This window comes from Panthera onca, chromosome B1 (assembly GCF_046562875.1).
Source record: "Panthera onca isolate mPanOnc1 chromosome B1, mPanOnc1 haplotype 2, whole genome shotgun sequence".
Classification (NCBI taxonomy): domain Eukaryota; kingdom Metazoa; phylum Chordata; class Mammalia; order Carnivora; family Felidae; genus Panthera; species Panthera onca.
In genome coordinates, this window is record NC_138342.1 from 68228941 (window position 1) to 68247339 (window position 18399).

Below are 18399 nucleotides of genomic sequence, written 5' to 3' on the forward strand. Positions count from 1 at the left end.
AACAAACCCACCAGTTTCTTTATTTTATTAGGATGATAAATTACCAGGAATGGTCTGAGACGCTGCATGTCACTGGTTTATACAAGGATTTTTTGTTTCACCTAACTGCAAGTTCTTGAACAAAAATCTGTGATACATAACTTAACCATGACCCAAATTGGATAGTTCTAGGCTGACTAAAGAATTGAATGTAAAAGTGGGTTCTAAATATTTCTTACGATATTCATGATTGCATTCATCTTTTTGTCTTTCCCCATTGTCTGATATGTAGGTGTTTAAGTGTTGCTATACAGCCAAGGTTATCTCAAGGTTAAAGATATCTCAAGGTTAAAGCCAACTAAGAATACTGTGTCAAAAAGCAGCCCTTATGTACACCTCTGTTCCTTTGAGAGCTGACAGTAACCAAAAGGGGGTAACTAGAATTTCTGATGAAGAAAATGATGCACTTTTGGTTTAACTAGATAGAGCTGTCAACAGGAGAGCAAAGGCAGACGTGGTACACTATAGCTAAGACTCTTCATGGCTTTCCAGAGCAATGGTTTCAAAGTGTGGTTCCCAGAGGAAGAGTATCTGGGAAGCTGTTAGACATGCAAATTCTCCAGCCTCACCTCAAACCTAAGGAATCAGTACAGCACTCAGTGTTTTAACAAGCTCTCCTAGAACCTGCTAACTTTGGAGAACCACTGTTCAAAAGAGTCTGCAAGCAACTGAAATTGTTTTCCCTGGGACCCAGTAGCATGCTCTAGAGCAGACTCCAGGATGGGCTCTCAAGGGTAACTTCCAGTCAATCAGAGACTTCAGTGAAAGAAAACAGAACCCCTATTCCTAGACTATCATTTTTCTTCCTGTTTTATCATCTTTTTTTAAAATCTTTTTTTTACCTTTGTTTGATTGTAAACAAAAGTAAATTCCTAATATGCTACTTATGTGAAAGATCTCTGAATTATTCTGTGACATGACCTAAGCAAAGCCAATTTGTAAATTAATTTTTCTGAAATTAATATTTTGAGGCTGGTAGACCTAATATTTGAGTCTGGGATTGCCAGGCTGAGGAAATAACCTACCCCAGAGTATAGCCTTCCAGTGGTGAGTCTAGTGTATTTGACACCTGGAACAAGCATATTGGTTTTTTTTGACCTTCTTTCTTCTATACAACAAAGTTATTTTCAGTAATGATAACAAAATAAAATGAATAATGATAAAGTCCAGAAAAGAAATGCAAACACTGAAACTTTTCTTTTATTGAACTCTATGTATAATTATGTCAGGGAAAATGAGAAAACAAGTAAATAAATATAAAGTACAGAAAGGACAAAACTAACGGATTAATGTATATTTTATTTAAAAATGTTTGTATTTATTTTTGAGACAGAGCGAGACAGAACTTTGAGCAGGGGAGGGGCAGAGAGAGAGGGAGACACAGAATCTGAAGCAGGCTCCAGGCTCTGAGCTGTCAGCACAGAGCCTGATGTGGGGCTCGAACTCTCAACCATGAGATCATGACCTGAACCAAAGTCAGACACTCATCCGACTGAGCCACCCAGGCGCCCCGATGTATATTTTAATAATAATATTATATTGATGTATATTTTTGAAATGCGGGAATTCATCTAGACATTGGTCTATACAGTAATCAACAGCAACATTACAGTTTTTCTTCTAGGGAAATAAACCCGTAATGAGGTATAGTCTCATTCTATGTTTGGAATTCCTGTGAAAACTAGTAGGTATCTTACTTGAATAAGAGAAAAAGATTTATGCCCTCTGCACTGTAACAATTTCGTGAATAATATAGCATATTGACCTAGTAGTTCAATACCAGAATATAGAAGATAACAGTATAAGAAAAGCAGTTCAGCTGCTCTATTAGAATCATGTTAGTTAGAGACTTGATGCTTCAGAGGGATGTACTTGCTTACTAAAATTGGGATCCAGTAATATTCATCTCTATTAAATAGTTGTAGGGCTCACTCCGGCAGCACATATACTAAAATTGGAATGATACAGAGAAGATTAGCATGCCCTCTGCGCAAGGATAACATGCAAATTCGAGAAGCGTTCCATATTTTTGAGATCTTTATGTAAAAGAAAAACCTATAACTTATTTTTGGAAAGCTAGATGAACAATCTTTTGGAATACTTGTGTTAATTCTTTTCCTGGATAAAACACGTGCCAAGCATTTATTGATCAACTCGTTAATTAGGTTTTCTATGATTCAATTTTTTTCAGCAATTAAAATCTTTTTCTCCACCTGCTGGAGAAGTGTGAAAGCTAATATTTGATCCTGGGCTTGGCGATGTGTGCAGTGAAAATTGTTGGAAAAATAATTTAGAACCCATGATAGCTGAATGGGTAAAGAGACTATTTCAGTCTTTTCTATGGAAAGGTATGAGTAGACTCACTCAGCTTCAGTCTTAAGTAGATTTTCCTGGAGAAATGGGAGTGTTAAATTCTCTTGTTTTTTTTCCTAGAGCATACTATTGAATTTATATTTTAAAACAATTTAATACCTGCTTGCTTTCCAGATAACCTGGTGGAAAGCAAAAGCCACAGCTGTTAAGATGTTTGATGGATTCTCCTAACAAGACATTCAAGGTATGACTCACTGATGCTAATTTGTTTCAGTACAATTTTTTGTGCCCTCTGGCACTGGAGATTTCACGTTGCTACATCCTACCACCCTGGGTGATGAAATAGCATTTCTGTTTTGTTTTTCGCCAACCCCAGAAAAAGGAAAGCTTGCACAGGATTAAAAAAGCCTTAAAGTTGAAAAAGATGGGGGGGGGGGGGGCGCCTGGGTGGCTCAGTCGGATAAGCATCTGATTCTACGTTTCGGCTCAGGTCACGGTCTCATGTTTCATGAGTTCAAGCCCCACGTTGGGCTCCACGCTGACAGTGCAGAGCCTGCTTGGGATCGTCTCTCTCCCTCTCTCTCTGCCCCTCCCCTGCTCACTCTCTCTGTCCCTCTCAAAAATGAATAAATAAACTTAAAAAAAAAAGTTGAAAGAGATGGGAGATAAAATTAAAGCTTTGGTTTGATGATACTAGTCAAAAGTCTCCCCAGAAGTTCTTTTTTTTTTTTAATCACTTAACTGAAGGCAGGCGATGGTTGTTATTTTACTCTGTCTCTTCCTCAGAGAACAAATTAGGGAAACCCAGTTCCCCTGTTAGAAGACTTCATGTAATGGGGCGCCTGGGTGGCTCAGTCGGTTGAATGTCCTACTTGGGCTCAGCTCATGATCTCACGGTTCGTGAGTTTGAGCCCCACATCGGGCTCATGCCTCTAGGCACAGAGCCTGCTTCAGATCCTTTGTCCCTCTTCCGCTCTTGCTCTCTCTCTCTCTCAAAAATAAACATTTAAAAAAATTCTATATAAAAAAAAGAAGGCTTCATGTAGAAATGTGGGGATCCTAAGAATCCTGAGAAAGTGATTCCCGTGGTGGTCGAGGCATTCTACAGCATTTCACTCAAGAAGCAGAGACCTGGTGTGACCCGTGTGTGAGAGTGAGCTTCAGCAATTCTGTAAAAATACTTTATGCTGCCACAGACATCTGAAATTGTAAAATGGCAGCCCATGAAGCCTCCCATCGCCACGAGCAGGCAGCACAGAACGGCTTGCTGCCCCTCCAGAGCCCTGCTGCAGAGCCCCCTGATCAGAAACCATTGCTTCCAATCTCCATAACTCAGAAACCTCAAGTGGCACCAGAAACATGAAAGGATGCCATCAGGATTAAAAAAGAAACACCCCAAACTTCATTCGTGTGCACTAACTGCAGTAAAGCTTTCAGGGACAGCTATCATCTGAGGCACCACGAGTCCTGCCACACAGGGATCAAGCTGGTGTCCCGGTCAAAGAAAACTCCCACTACGGTGGTTCCCCTCATCTCCACCATCGCCAGGGACAGCAGCAGAACTTCGTTGGTCTCTACCATTGCTGGCATCCTATCAACAGTCACTGCGTCTTCCTCGGGCACCAACCCCAGCGGCAGTGCCAGGAGCACAGCTATGGCCGTGGCCCCGGCCGTCAAGAAACCCAGTAAGCCTGTCAAGAACCATGCCTGCCAGATGTGTGGGAAGGCCTTCCGGGATGTGTACCACCTCAACCGGCACAGGCTCTCCCATTCGGACCAAAAGCCCTTCGAGTGTCCTGTTTGCAATCAGCGCTTCAAGAGAAAGGGCCGATGACTTCTCATGTGGGGTCTCACAAAGGAGGCAGCACCAAACCCCATACTGGCAGTGTCTGTGGGAAAGGCTTCTCGACACGTGCCCTGTTGCCTTGGCCACCAAAGACAGACTGCGGACATGCACGGGGCGCCACGAAGGCAAGGTACGGTGTAACGTCTGTGGGAAGCTTCTGAGTGCAGCATACATCTCCAGCCACTTAAAGACACACGGGCAGAGCCAAAGTATCAGCTGTAATACATGTGAAGAAGGCGTCAGTAGAACATGCATGCATGAGTGGAGACCGGCAGCCAGAAGCAGCCGCAGCGGCAACAACAACATGTGATAGATGACCGGGGAAGCAGGTGGGGACACTGAAACTGGGGGAAGAAGCTGTCAAAGCAAGCAAGCAAGAAGCTGCCAACCCGTGCCAGACCTCTGTGGCTGCTATGACACCTGTGACTCTCACTGCTCCATTCAATGTAATGTCCTGCGTGTCACCTGGGGCGATGTCAAACCCAATCACAGTGGCAGCAGCAACGAGAATGAAGCATCCAGTAAATGTTTCAAGTGCAGTTACCATAACCAGCCCAACGAACAGAGGGCACCCTGTAACTATAACCAGCCCATTATCCATGACCTCTCCTTTAACATTCACTACCCCAGTCAACCTTCTCCTCTGTCACTGCTCCAGTGAATATAGCCCACCCTGTCACGATCATGTCTCCAGTGAACCTGCCAACACCTGTGACGTTAGCTGGCCCTCTCGATATAGCAGTGAGGCCCGTAGAGGGCATGCCTTTCTTACCCCAAGCCTTACCCACATCACCACCTTGATAGCATTATAAAATTTAAAAAAAGGGGTTAAAGTAAATATTTACCAGCAACTTACTTTTAATTTATTAAAGCAAAGAGTAAACTATGGGGACACCTGGGTGGCTCAGTCGGTTAAGCGGCTGACTTCAGCTCAGGTCACGATCTCACGGTTCCTGAGTTCAAACTCTGCGTTGGGCTCTGTGCTGACAGCTCAGAGCCTGGAGCCTGCTTTGGATTCTGTGTCTCTCTCGCTCTCTGCCCCTCCCCTGCTTGTGCTCTGTCTCTCTCTCTCAAAAATAAATAAACATTAAAAAATTTTAAAAAAGTAAACCATGAAATGGGGATATTTCATTACATTAGTTAATAATAGTGTAGTAGCATTTTTCTCCAATTTGGCTGGGATTATTCAAAGCAGGGTGTATATGTAATTTATCACTGGACCACTTTAGTTTAATCAGAAATTCCTTTTAGCTGACAGCATTGCTTAAACAGGATAGTAGCTGGCAAGATGAAATGCCAGAATTAAAACCAATCATAAAAAAGCAAAACCCATTTCAAAATAAAAAAACAGCATTACTGTTTCTAATCCCAAGAAATCATTTTATTCTAAACACTAGCAGAACTCTTCTCCCCATACAAAGTGGATGGCTGGATGGCTGATTTTAACCTGAAGCCCTAAATCCACAAATTTAGAATTTGTGAGAGCTACTATAGAATTGTCTGTGCTTACTGTTTTTATGGGTAAATACATGCATTGTCATAATAAAATGCTTTTCGGAGAATATGCATTTTACCTTTGAGAATATGTTAATTTCAGGCAGCATTCTTTTTTTTTTTTAATTTTTTTTTTTTTTAAACGTTTATTTATTTTTGAGACAGAGAGAGACAGAGCATGAACGGGGGAGGGTCAGAGAGAGAGAGGGAAACACAGAATCTGAAACAGGCTCCGGGCTCTGAGCTGTCAGCACAGAGCCCGACGCGGGGCTCGAACTCACGGACCGCGAGATCATGACCTGAGCCGAAGTCGGATGCTTAACCGACTGAGCCACCCAGGCGCCCCTCAGGCAGCATTCTTTATGGGAAAGGTGATAGCAGCTCTGATATGCAAAGCGTATAATAATTTATGATTCTACTTTCAACATATAATAGAGATCGTGACCTGATATTTGGAGATGTAAATATCACTCAGCATATTAATCCTGATAGAACATAGCATTGTAGTTGACTTAAAAAAAAACAACAACCACCAAAATATACAAATTTTGTTTTGGTAAGAAAAGGCCTCAACTGACAGTGGATAAGTCAAGTGTGTGAACAGGCAGACCCCTAACAAACAGAGGCCATGGGACTCTTATTCAGGGGCCAAGAAGTACTTTAGAACAGCCAAAATATATTGCTTTAAATTGGAAGATGCTGGAGGCACTGGGATGTGATATGCCCCTCCCCTCTCTTTCCCAATCAGAACCTGTTGATGCTATGATAGGGAAAGATGTGTTAGTTGCTCACTGCAGTTTATGTCTTATATTAAATTGTATACAGTTTGTATTCTAACCACCAGCTAGGACTAGGTAGTATGCCCCTTCAGAACAAGCAGAGTGTATCTTTTTTTTTTTAATTTCTCCTTCCATTTCTTAATCAAGTATTGTGCAGATTTGTTCAACTTTGTAAACATGGACATCACTTTTTTTTTCTTTGAAAAAACACTTGTATCAGCTTGGTGGTGTTTTCAGGGAGGCATTTATCTGTACTCCCTGTAGGAACCCAGGAATGATTCTGCACGTTAAGACATGTGCTTTTTATTTCTTAGCAGGATGTTTTATCTCTGTATGTAAAGTAGAAACCAAAAGTTAAGGAAACAGATACTCTTTACACCATTAAGCCACACATTAATGTTTTTAAAGCATTGTGTTAAAAAAAAAAGTTCCTAAAACCAAGATGCTGTGATTTTTTTTAAGTTACAATATGTTTTTGGGGTTCCCCCCCCTTTTTAATCTTGCAGTTAAAGGAAATGAAATTTAGTTGTATTAATCTTGCAGAATGTTGGCAGGACTGACTATCAAATTGGATGACTTCAGTTTATACCCCACTGTGTCAGTTCAAGCATCAAACACCTTACATCTGAGGCAGACTTCCTACATCATGGACAGATATCTGTGTGTCATTATACAAAACAGTTTGAGGGGGTTGAACTACATAGTAAAACATAAAATAGTACTTAGTGTAAAGTAACTTTATAAATTATCTTTTGTACTTTAGGACATTAAGTTGTACAACTTCTGTACATATAAAAACTTAGGAACATTCTGTTTGGCAGGAAGGCAACACATTCCTACACTTTTAATGTATATGTTTTGTTATAATGTCCATGTAAACATGCCCTCTGTTTGTGCCTTTTAATTAGTGTGTCTCAATAAACAAAATGTAGAGAAAAAATAGTTGCAACATTTTATTAAACCTGTAAGAACAGATACTACCCTTGATCTAAGCCAAAAGGCCGAGAAGCAATAGTTGTGGCATTTAAAAGAGGTTGGTTAATGCAAACTCAAATCATTTCAAGGAAAACCATGCTTTTTTTTTTTTTACCTCTTTATTCACATTTTTATATATCTATTTTTCCCATAAAAAGGATCATAACCAAAAAAAAAGGATCATAAAAAGAATATAGAAAGCAATGATTGCAATTATGATGAGGGCCAAATTTTGAATAAATATGCCTGAAAATAAATGAGTATCATAAAGGAAGATATAAGTTTATCTTTTTAAAAAAAGTTTATTTTGAGAGACAGAGAGGGAGAGAGACAGAAAGAGAGAGAGAGAGGGAGAGAGAATGATCAGGGGAAGGGCAAGAGAGAAGGAGAGAGAGAGAACCCCAAGCAGGCTCACTCTGTCAACGTGGAGCCCGATGTGGGGCTCAAACTCACGAACTGTAAGATCATGACCTGAGCTAAAACCAAGAGTCAGATGCTTAACTGCTTAACAGGTACCCCAAGATAATATAAATTATCTTAACAGCCTATCACCAATTATAGTTTCTTCAAAGGAAATTGAGTATGTATGGCCATGGATATGCTCCACTCAGGTCTTCCAGGGAACCTACTGGGGGACACAGTTGGCTGAAAACCTTCACCTGCAGCTTCTATGAGAGCTGTGGCCACTCTCCCCCACCCTGGCTGCTCCCAGACAGTCAGTGCACATGATGGAGGTACTAATGAAGGCCCATCCTTATGAGAAACCACATTCCTTTAGCAGGGGACTTGCTCAAAGAGTCTCCATCAGCCTGGCGGAGATTTTTTTTAGCTTGCCTTGTAGTCTGAGACTCCTCTACAACTCTCCTTCCTTCCCTTTATCCTTTTCCAGGTGTCAGACATGCATGACATTGTGAAGCCTCTCCCTCCTTACTCACCTGTCTTTCCCCTATCATTCACAGATATTTTCCCCAATATGGCTCTTGAACATCTAACCTTGTCTTTGTGTCTACTTCTCAGGATCCAAATGGACAGAGTGCTTGCCTTCTCATGTCACCCACGAAGGTCTTCCTGAGCCATAAAGATCCCATTTTCAATTTGTGGCAGTGTTTTTTATTTTATTTAAAAAATGTTAATTTATTTATTTTGAGAGAGAGAGAAAGAGAGCATGCACGCACACACAAATGTGTGCAAGGGACAGGGGGCAGAAAGAGAGAGGAAAGAGAGAATCCCAAGCAGGCTCCAAGCTATCAATGCAGAGCCCAACGTGGGGCTCGATCCATGAACCACGAAATTATGACCTGAGCCAATCAAGAGTTGGACACTTAACCAACCGAGCCACCCAAGCACCCCAATCTTTTTTTTAAAATTTTTTATTTATTGATTTTGAGAGAGAGACAGCGGGAATGGAGGAGGGTCAGAGGGAGAGATAGAATCCCAAGCAGGCTCTGCACTGTCAGCACAGAGCCTGATGCGGGGCTCGAACTCACAAACTGTGAGATCATGACCTGAGCTGAGATCAAGAGTTGGTCGTTTATCCAGTCAAGTCACTGGGGTGCCCCAGGCACCCCAATCTTTTTTATTTTAAAATTCCCATCAGTGATCCAATGTAAATATTCATGTTGACAATTACAGGTCAAAACAAAGTCATTCTTTTTGTCCCAAGCTTTACTGAAGTATAATTGAAAATATAATTGTATAAATTTAAGGTATATAATGTGATTTCATGTACATGTATATTGTAAAATGATTACCACAATAAAGTTAATTAACACATCCGTAACCTCACATATTTGACTTTTTGTATGTGTGTGTGGTGAGAACATTTAAGATCTTCTCTCTTAGCAAGTCTCAAGTATTCAATACAGTATTGTTAACTATAGTCATGATGTCATACATGAGATTCCTAGAATTTATTCATCTTATAACTGTGAAAGTTTGTACCCTTTGACTGACATCACCCCATTTCCCCCACTGCCCAGGCCCAGCAACCACCATTCTATTTTCTGTTTCTATGAGCTCAACGTTTCTAGGTGCTCCAAAAAGTGAGATCAGATGGCATTTATCTTTCTCTGTCTGACTTGTTTCGCTTAGCATAATGCCCTCAAGATTAATCCATATTGCTGCAAATGGTGGAACTTCATTTGCTTTTTTATGGCTGAATAATATTCCATTCTGAATATACACTAAATTTTCTTTGTTTAAAAATTTTTAATGTTTATTTATTTTTGAGAGGTGGGGAGGGGCAGAAGAGAGAGACCCAAAGCAGGCTCCAGGCTCCGAGCTGTCAGCGCAGATCTCGACCCGGGGCTCAAACCCATGAACTGTGAGATCATGACCTGAGCTGAAGTCAGACGCTTAACGGGCTGAGCCACTCAGGCACCCCCTACACTAAATTTTCTTTAGATAAAGTCACTACATAGAATACAGTACAATATGGAAATGGAATTATAAAATATCTAAACAATGTATCAGAAAAAAGTTTTAATCACACGCAAATATAGACTGTTATTAGCTTACAATATATTGTTGAATTTTATTGGTAGGCTCAAAGAATTTTGCCATAATTATGCTATTTTCTATGACTGTTTCCCAAATTTTCAAAATGGTCTGTGCTTACAGTGCTGGTTTGTTAGGGCCTGCCAGAAGAAAATACTAGACTTGGTGGCTTAAACACAGAAATATATTTCCTCACAATTCTGGAGGCTGGAAGTCTAAGATCAAGGTGTTGGTAAGATTGGTTTCATCTGAGGCCTCTCTCCTCGGTTTGCAGATGGCCATCCTCTCCCTGTGTCTTCACCTGGTCCTTCCTCTGTGTGTGTCTGCATTTAAATTTCCTTTTCATATTAGGTTAAGGTCTATCCTGATGACCCCATTTAACCTTAATTACCTCTTTAAATTCCCTATTTCAAAATATAGTCACATTTTGAGATACTGGGGCTTAGGACTTTAACACATGAATTTGGGGGACAAAATTCAACCCATAACACTCACATGGATAGGTAAAATACACTCATCCTGTGTGTTTCTCATTTACTCTCACTATTGATACGTAATGCTTTTGTTACCAGGTGTGTGGATTTTCCACATATCAGGCAATTCTCTGAAACCAGCCAGATGTCCTACAATTTAATTCAGTTCTGATAGCATCTACCTGGAGTAATCAGTCAATTTCGGCTCTTAGCACAGTGGCAGCTACCCTGTCCCATTCCCAGCCCCATAGTAGCCAGATAGACATATGTTCCTGGAGCAGCTTACACACAGCTTGCAGGAGCTAGGAGGGAAAAAAGATATTCGATGCAAATAGTTACCAAAAGAGAGCAGGGGTGGCTGTGTAAATACCAGACAAAATAGACTTTAAATCAAAAAAGTTTACAACAGTCAAGGAAGAATCCCATATATGAATTGAAATTCAACACAGCAGGAAGATATAACAATTATAAACGTTTACATACCCAATGACAGACCAGCAAAACACAAGAAGCAAAAACGGATAGAGTTGAATTTTTTAATTCAAGAAATTAACTGCTGAAAAATCGACAGTTCTACAATAATAGCTGGAGACTTCAACACCCTCTCACAATAATGGATGAAACAGCCAGACGAAAGATAAGTGAGGTAATAGAGGATTTAAACCACACAATAAACCAAGTAGATCCAGCAGACATGTACAGAACGCTTCACCCAGTAACTACAGTGTGCACATTCTGCTCAAGTGCACACGGGACATTTTCCAGGAAAGACCATGTGTTAGGCCACACTTAAAAATCAAGAGATTTAAAAAGGTAAATACCAACGTATCTTCTCCAACCACAGTGGGATGCAGTTAGAGACATTCATAACAGAAGGAAAAGTCGAAAATTCACAAAATTATGGAAATTAAACAGCATGCTTTTATTTTTTTTTAATTTTTTTTAACGTTTATTTATTTTTGAGACAGAGAGAGACAGAGCATGAACAGGGGAGGGGCAGAGAGAGAGGGAGACACAGAATCTGAAACAGGCTCCAGGCTCTTAGCAGTCAGCACAGAGCCTGACGCGGGGCTCGAACTCACGGACCGCGAGATCATGACCTGAGCCGAAGTCGGCCGCGTAACCGACCAAGCCACCCAGGCGCCCCAAACAGCGTGCTTTTAAACAATCAATGAATCAGAGAAAGATATCACAAGGGAAATTAGAAAATACTTAGAGATGACAATGAAAACATGGGGCTGCCTGGATGGCTCTGTCAGTTAAGTGTCTGACTCTTGATTTTGGCTCAGGTCATGGTCTCACAGGTTCGTGGGATGAAGCCCTGTGTCAGGCTGTGTGCTGGCTGTGGGGATCCTGCTTGGGATTCTCTCTCCCTCTCTCTCTGCCCCTCCCCCCCACCAAATAAACATTAAAAAAAAAATGAGGGGCGACTGGGTGGTTCAGTCTGACTTCAGCTCAGATCATAATCTCGTGGTTTGAACCCCACATCGGGCTCTGTGCTGACAGCTCAGAGTCTGGATCCTGCTTCAGATTCTGTGTCTCCCTCTCTCTCTGCCTCTCCCCTGCTCGTGCTCTGTCTCTCTCTGTCTCTCAAAAAATAAATCAGTGTTAAAAAAAAGAAAATGAAAACATAACATCGCTATGGGTCACATTGAAAATAGTGCTAAGGGGGAAATTTATAGCTATAAATACTTACATTCAAAGACAAGAAGGATCTGAAATCAACAACCTAATTCACAACTTAAAGAAGTAGAGGAAGAAGAACACACTAAACCCAAAGCTAGTAGAAAGAATGAAATAATAAAAACTAGAGCAATAAATGAAATAGAAAATAGAAAAACAATGGAGAAAAATCAATGAAAAAAGTTCGTTCTCTTCCTGGTCAAGGAGGCCCTTTTTCCCATGAGAAATTAAAAAAAAAAAAAAAAAATTTTTTTTTTTTTTTTTAAATTTTAGAGTGAGAGATAGCAAGAGCATGAGTGGGGGAGAGGGAGTGAGGGAGAGAGAGAGCAAACCTTAAGCAGTGTGGAGCCTGACATGGGCTCAATCCACTACCCTGGGATCATAACCCCAGGGTGAGAGTTGGACACTCCAATTAAGAGTTGAATGCTCAGGGGTGCCTGAGTGGCTCAGTAGGTTAAGCGTCTGACTTCAGCTCAGGTCATGATCACGGTTTGTGAGTTCAAGCCCTGTGTTGGGCTCCGTGCTGACAGCTTGGAGCCTGCTTCTGATTCTGTCTCTCCCTCTCTCTCTCTCTCTCTCTGCCCCTGCTGCACCTGTGCTCTCTCCATCTCTAATAAATAAATAAAACTTAAAAAAAAAAGAGTTGAATGCTCAAGTAAAAAAAAAAAAAAAAAGTTTGACGCTCAACCAACTGAGCCACCCAGGCGCCCCTCTCATGAGAAATTTTATGACCTATTTTTTGGTAGAAAGAGTAGGTTCGAGTGCTCTTTCTGCCTCTGCTGTTTTTCAGATGTCTTCAGCTCAAAATAATCAATATGCTAAAGCAGTATATTTTGGGTTGGCATGTTCTAAAGCACTTCACCTTATTTATTTCATGCAGATTTACTAAACATTCTCCTTGGTTGCAAGCATCAAATAATACAAGTATTAAAGGGAACTTCAGAGATTATTTAGTCCCTTCTCATTTTATTGATGCAGAAACTAAAAGCCCAGAGCAATTAATCGAATCATCCAAATTCATAAATAGTTATTTTCTACAAACTATTTTATATGGTTAATATTTATTTAGATTCATTCTCTTTTTAGCTTTATTGGAGTATAATTGACAGAAAGATATTGTATATATTTAAGGTATGTAACTTGACGTTTTGATATCTGTACACTTTGTGAAATGATCACCACAATCAGGCTGGTTAACATGTCCATCACCCCGCATAGTTACCTTTTTCGTGTGTGTGGTGAGAATAGTTAGGATTTACCTTCTTAGCAAATTTTGAAGTATACAATACAGCATTATTAACTATAGTCACTGTGCTGTATGTTAGATCCACAGACCTTACTCAGCTTGAATAACTATAAGTTTGTACTCTTTGATCAACATCTCCCCATCTTCTCCACTCCCTAACCCCTGTCTATCACCATTGTACTCTGTGTCTCTATGATTATGGTTATTTAGATCATGAAGTATTTGTCTTTCTATGTCTGGCTTATCTCACTTGCCATGGTGTTTTTCAGTTTCGTCCATGTTGTCACAAATGGCAGGGTTTCCTCCTTTTTAAAAAGGTGAATAATATTCCTATACATTTCACATTTTCTTTATCCAATCACCCTTTGATGGATAATTAGGTTATTTCCATATCTTAACTATTAATTAATAATGCTGCAACGAACTGTAAATACTAATCTGAAGCAGAGTCGGAACCGGAACTTTGGGGTCCCGATTCCCAGTGCTATCTATACCCTTCTTACTAGACCAAAAAGAATGAAGAGGTGATTGAGAGAGAAGAGGTACCCTCACATATAAGGCCATTAGACTTTGGAAAATCCTCCGAGAATGCTAGGAAGGCTGGTAGGGCCCAGCTATTGTCATTTCTGAAAAATGCAGTTATGATAGCTGTCAGGGTTGTAAACCACTACTTTACAGAAGATTGTAAATGCTTTTATTACCAACTTTTAGAGATAAGGACATTGCTTACATCATAGGGTGGGCCCCTACTCCAGTATGACTGGTATTCTTGTAACAAGACCACCATGTAAAGAGACAGAGGTGCATGCAGGGAGAACACCATGTGAACATGAGGGCAGAGATGTTGTGATGTGTCTACAAGCCAAGGAATGCCAGACTGCAGGCAAACCATAAGAAGCTAGGAGAGAGGAAAGAAGCAGATTCTTCCTCCCAGCCCTCAGAAATCCATGCCTGCCCTCCCGAGCGTGGACTTCAGCCTCCAGGACTGTGAGACAATGACTTTCTGTGAAGTCACCCAGTTTGTGGTACTTTGTTAAGGCAGCTGAAGCAAATTAATGCATTTCCTAAAATAGCAGATTGCTTTGTTGCTAAATCACTGTCTGATCCACCTAATCTTCCACTGTCCTAAGCCTTTTCCCCCCTCCCCACTAAAATCATGCTTTCTCTACTGAATTTTACTTTCTTATAGCTCTGTCTTTGTCTCTTTGGGCTGCTCCAACAAAAATATCATGAACTAGGTGGTCTATTCACAGCAAACACTTATTGTTCACAGTTCTGGAGGCTAGAAAAGTCCAAGATCATGGTGCTGGCATATTTGGTGTTTGATGAGGGTTTCTCATAGTAGCCTCAATGGCAGTTGACTTTCTGGGGTCTCTTTTACAAGGGCGCTAAGTCCAATCTTGAGGGCTTTGCCCTCCTGACTTAATTAGCATCCAAAGGCCCCACCTCTTACAACCATCACCTGGGGCTTAGGATTTTAAAATATGAATGGGGAAGGGGGAGACACAAGCATTCAGACCTTTCATTCCTTCTTTCTTTTCTACAAATCTGCATCTCGCCTGTTAGAGTTCCACTTTCTCCTTAAATCCTTCACCATTGTACAAAGTTATTTTTACTCCTATGGAATTTTTCTAACCAACATCAATTATTTTGTTAGAATGTGAGCTTCATATGAATAGAGATTTAGAGTCAAACCCACAAGTGGTGAGATCATGACCTGAGCCAAAATCAAGAGATAGCTGCTTAACCGACTGAGCCACCCAGGAGCCCCTGCTTCTTAATTTTTTTAACTTCTGGATATAGTAGGTGTTTCTTGGATTTTTTCCCCCTCAATATTATTCTAAATTCTTAGAAGACAGGAATCCTGGCCTTATACTTTCCTCATATTCATGAATTCACAACTCGTGAATATGTACTTTAAAGTCAGGCTAGTCAGTGCCTGCCTTAATGGAATTTATAATCTAATGTGAGACAAAAACATTAAAGACATAATCTCTTATGTGATGACATAATTACATAATGCTGATAAACACTTTGTAGGAAAGATAGAAAGCTAGAAGCAAGGATAATTAAGGTACCTAACCCCCCCCTAGTGTTGGGATCAGGAAATGTCTGTTTAAGGACCTAAACACCGCCAGGGAGGAAGGGGTGGAAAGGAACACCAGGTGTGGAAGACAGGACTGAAACCTGAGGAAAGCGTTACCTCAGCTGAGAGAGAAAATTAGAATACATTTTGCAATCTTATTTTGAGTCAACTGTAAATAGACTCTTTAATTATACAAACGTAAAGCAAGTGCTTACGCTTTGTTTTTAGGAGAAACCTGAAAGGAAAATAGGAATAGAGATGTTTTGGACATTAAGTCTTAATCAATGCCATGTTTGGATTCTAAATAGTTGTACATGCTTTGTTGACCTTAAAGTTAAAACCTTTATTTTACCAGCAAAAATGGGTTTATTTGGGAATAGCAGAGGATTGAAATTTGGGGCAAACAAGCTACAGCAAAAACCATAGGCAAGTCCAACAAACAAAAGAGAGAAATGTTATTTTGTGGAGAAGAAGGAGGATGTTGGGAGGGGTGGTTCTGAATGAAAGTCCATTGGAGAAAAGCAAGAGTTCAGGATGATGATGGTTTGTCATCTGGATGAGTGGCTGGGGTAAGTTGATTTCTTATGTCGGAGATGCAATGTACATCTTTTCCTGTTGGGGCCTATAACTGATGATTCTCTTCTGTTGACGGTTCCTCTGTTGGGGGTCTATAGCTAATTAATTGGCAATTCTTGAGTTAATTGATGTTGAGTGTCACAACATGAGAGCTCCCCCTTCTGGCCTCCTGACTCTATTTTAGTGAGGTTTCCTTTTGTTAATTTTCACAGCTTGAATTATTACTACACTGGGACTCAGTTGCTTCTGTGGTGGGAAATGTTTCTTGGCTTTATTTATGCCTACGGTTCCTGCTACATACAGCAAAGGAGGCTTATCCTTGGGGAGGCAGATGTGGGATTATTTAAGAATTGCTTGTAGAGCTCCAGAGCTCTTGCATTAGTGCAAAGAACCCAGGGTCCTTACCTCTACTAGAAGAGAGTAATGAGGAATAGGACTGGGCTTGGAAAACCCAATCTATGCTGGATTGTTGATATCTTATACATGGCTGTAAGACCAAATAAGCTAAAACATGCTGATGCTTGCTTTCAAAATGACTGCTCAAATAGCATAGTGGAAAATGTATTAGAAGGGGTAAAAGTGGATTCATTCTAGATTATTCTGTATTTATGAACCCTCTTACTTAATTTCTTCACATGCACTGGACAATTTTATTTTTCTTTAAACCTCTGAGATTATCACAATATCTGGTTTACAAATAGTATGTCCTCCATATTTACTTATTGAATGAATGGACTTTTTCATTAGGAGTTACTAAAAAAAGTCATTATATAGAGAATGGAGTAAGATATCCTTGGATCACCAGAATTTGGAAATAAGAACATCCATTGAGAATTAAAATAAGGTATACATTTATTATTTATACATTTATTGTTCATCACTTTTAATTTCTTTATTTCTTAAGGATTACTTATTTAAGAGGATGAATGCAACTATGCATAATGAGTCATTTGTAGCAAAAAAAAAAAATCAGAAAAAACTGGCAAATGTGTTGTGGAAGAGATGTGGGAAACACCCATGAAAGTGACTAGAGTACATTTCCCAGAAGAACCACCAGAATATGACTAACCCAAAAGGAACCATGACTTCACTGACAATCAAGAAACCCATTTAAAGAAGATGAGAGTCCAGGTAGAATTGGGCCATGGATGAAAGAACCCTCGACACTAACTACAACTCTCCTGCTCTCATTTCTTTTGCTTGTGAATTTTGCCTTTCATCCCTTTGACAGAGTGAAGGAGGAGGTACTATATTTTGAAGATGTTCTGGCTACTAGAAAAATATATACAGCACCATATATATGGTATTAAGCACCATGATTCATAACTCAGTCTCCTCTGAATTTGATTATTATGAATCGGCCACAAAAGCTTGACTAAACCAAGTTTTAGATCTTAAACCCAAGGGCTATTTTAGCTATCTCAAGTGGAGATGATTACACTAAGGTAGTTGTGAGTCCCCATTTTTGATATTCTGTTTCACCCTCTCTAATCCCAGAGGAATTTTACGGGAAGAACCTGCCTCCTCAGGGTAGTTCATTCCTAGGCAATCTTGCAAAATCTCTGCTGTGGAGTCATTTGCATTTGGCTTTAGGAGTGCTGGGGAGATTGAGTCATGGTATTTTCCAGGTAGGAGTCACCAAGAAAATGCCCCCAACATACTTTTGTAAAGGCAGGTCAATAGGAGAGTTTGAGGCTGAGACTTTAGTCAACAGTGAAGAAGCTGATGTTTTCCTTAATTCATTCAACACCAATGTGTGGATGAACCATCTGTTTTTTAAGGTCTTTAGAAACAGAGCCATAGGCTGGGATTTTCGTGGTTCCAAAGAAAGAACATTTCCTACAGATTTAAGTTCATCAGATTCAAAATCATATCACCATCTTCCTGGGATGCTCAAACCAGACTATTCTCAGATCTCTAATGTGTTTGTATGCTCTAAGTTAAGAAATACTGAATTGAAAGCGTAGATGGTCACTACTTACTCACAGAAGACTTATGGATCCCCCAGACTATGTCTGTGTCCCTGTGGCTCCAGGAACCCCATTTTGAGAGGAACTGGAGGGATGATTGTCTTCACCTGACTTATTCATGGACAATGTTGGGTTAACCAGTTTTCTTTGCATTTATGTTGAGGTCCTGCCCAAAACATTGTTAGTCATTTTCTAGTGAAAGCAATACCTGATAGCTTTAAAGTAAGTAAAACAAAAAAAGTTTTCATTTGTTAAAATAACAAAAAAGAATGGTGGAAATAATTGAAGCATAGAAATCACACTGGAATGTGCTTGGCATCATTACCTCATTTTAAGCTTTGCTCAACTAAACTTTGTTTTGATGACAAGAGTGGTTTTCCTCCAACTTCAGGGAGGAGACACCAGGAGGAGACAAATAAAGAG

The 18399-nt window shown here is 40.1% G+C and overlaps 1 non-coding gene and 2 pseudogenes across 1 annotated transcript; 2 read left to right on the forward strand and 1 right to left on the reverse strand.

Annotated features, from left to right (window-relative positions):
- The first annotated feature begins 1963 nt into the window (after nucleotides 1-1963).
- LOC132693395 (U6 spliceosomal RNA) lies at nucleotides 1964-2070 on the forward strand. The gene has a single exon (XR_009616781.1). It is a non-coding gene; the product is annotated as a U6 spliceosomal RNA (small nuclear RNA).
- A 1495-nt stretch (nucleotides 2071-3565) lies between these two features.
- LOC132692345 (vascular endothelial zinc finger 1 pseudogene) lies at nucleotides 3566-4999 on the forward strand (annotated as a pseudogene).
- A 2378-nt stretch (nucleotides 5000-7377) lies between these two features.
- On the reverse strand, nucleotides 7378-7484 carry LOC132693500 (U2 spliceosomal RNA; annotated as a pseudogene).
- Nucleotides 7485-18399: the final 10915 nt, after the last annotated feature.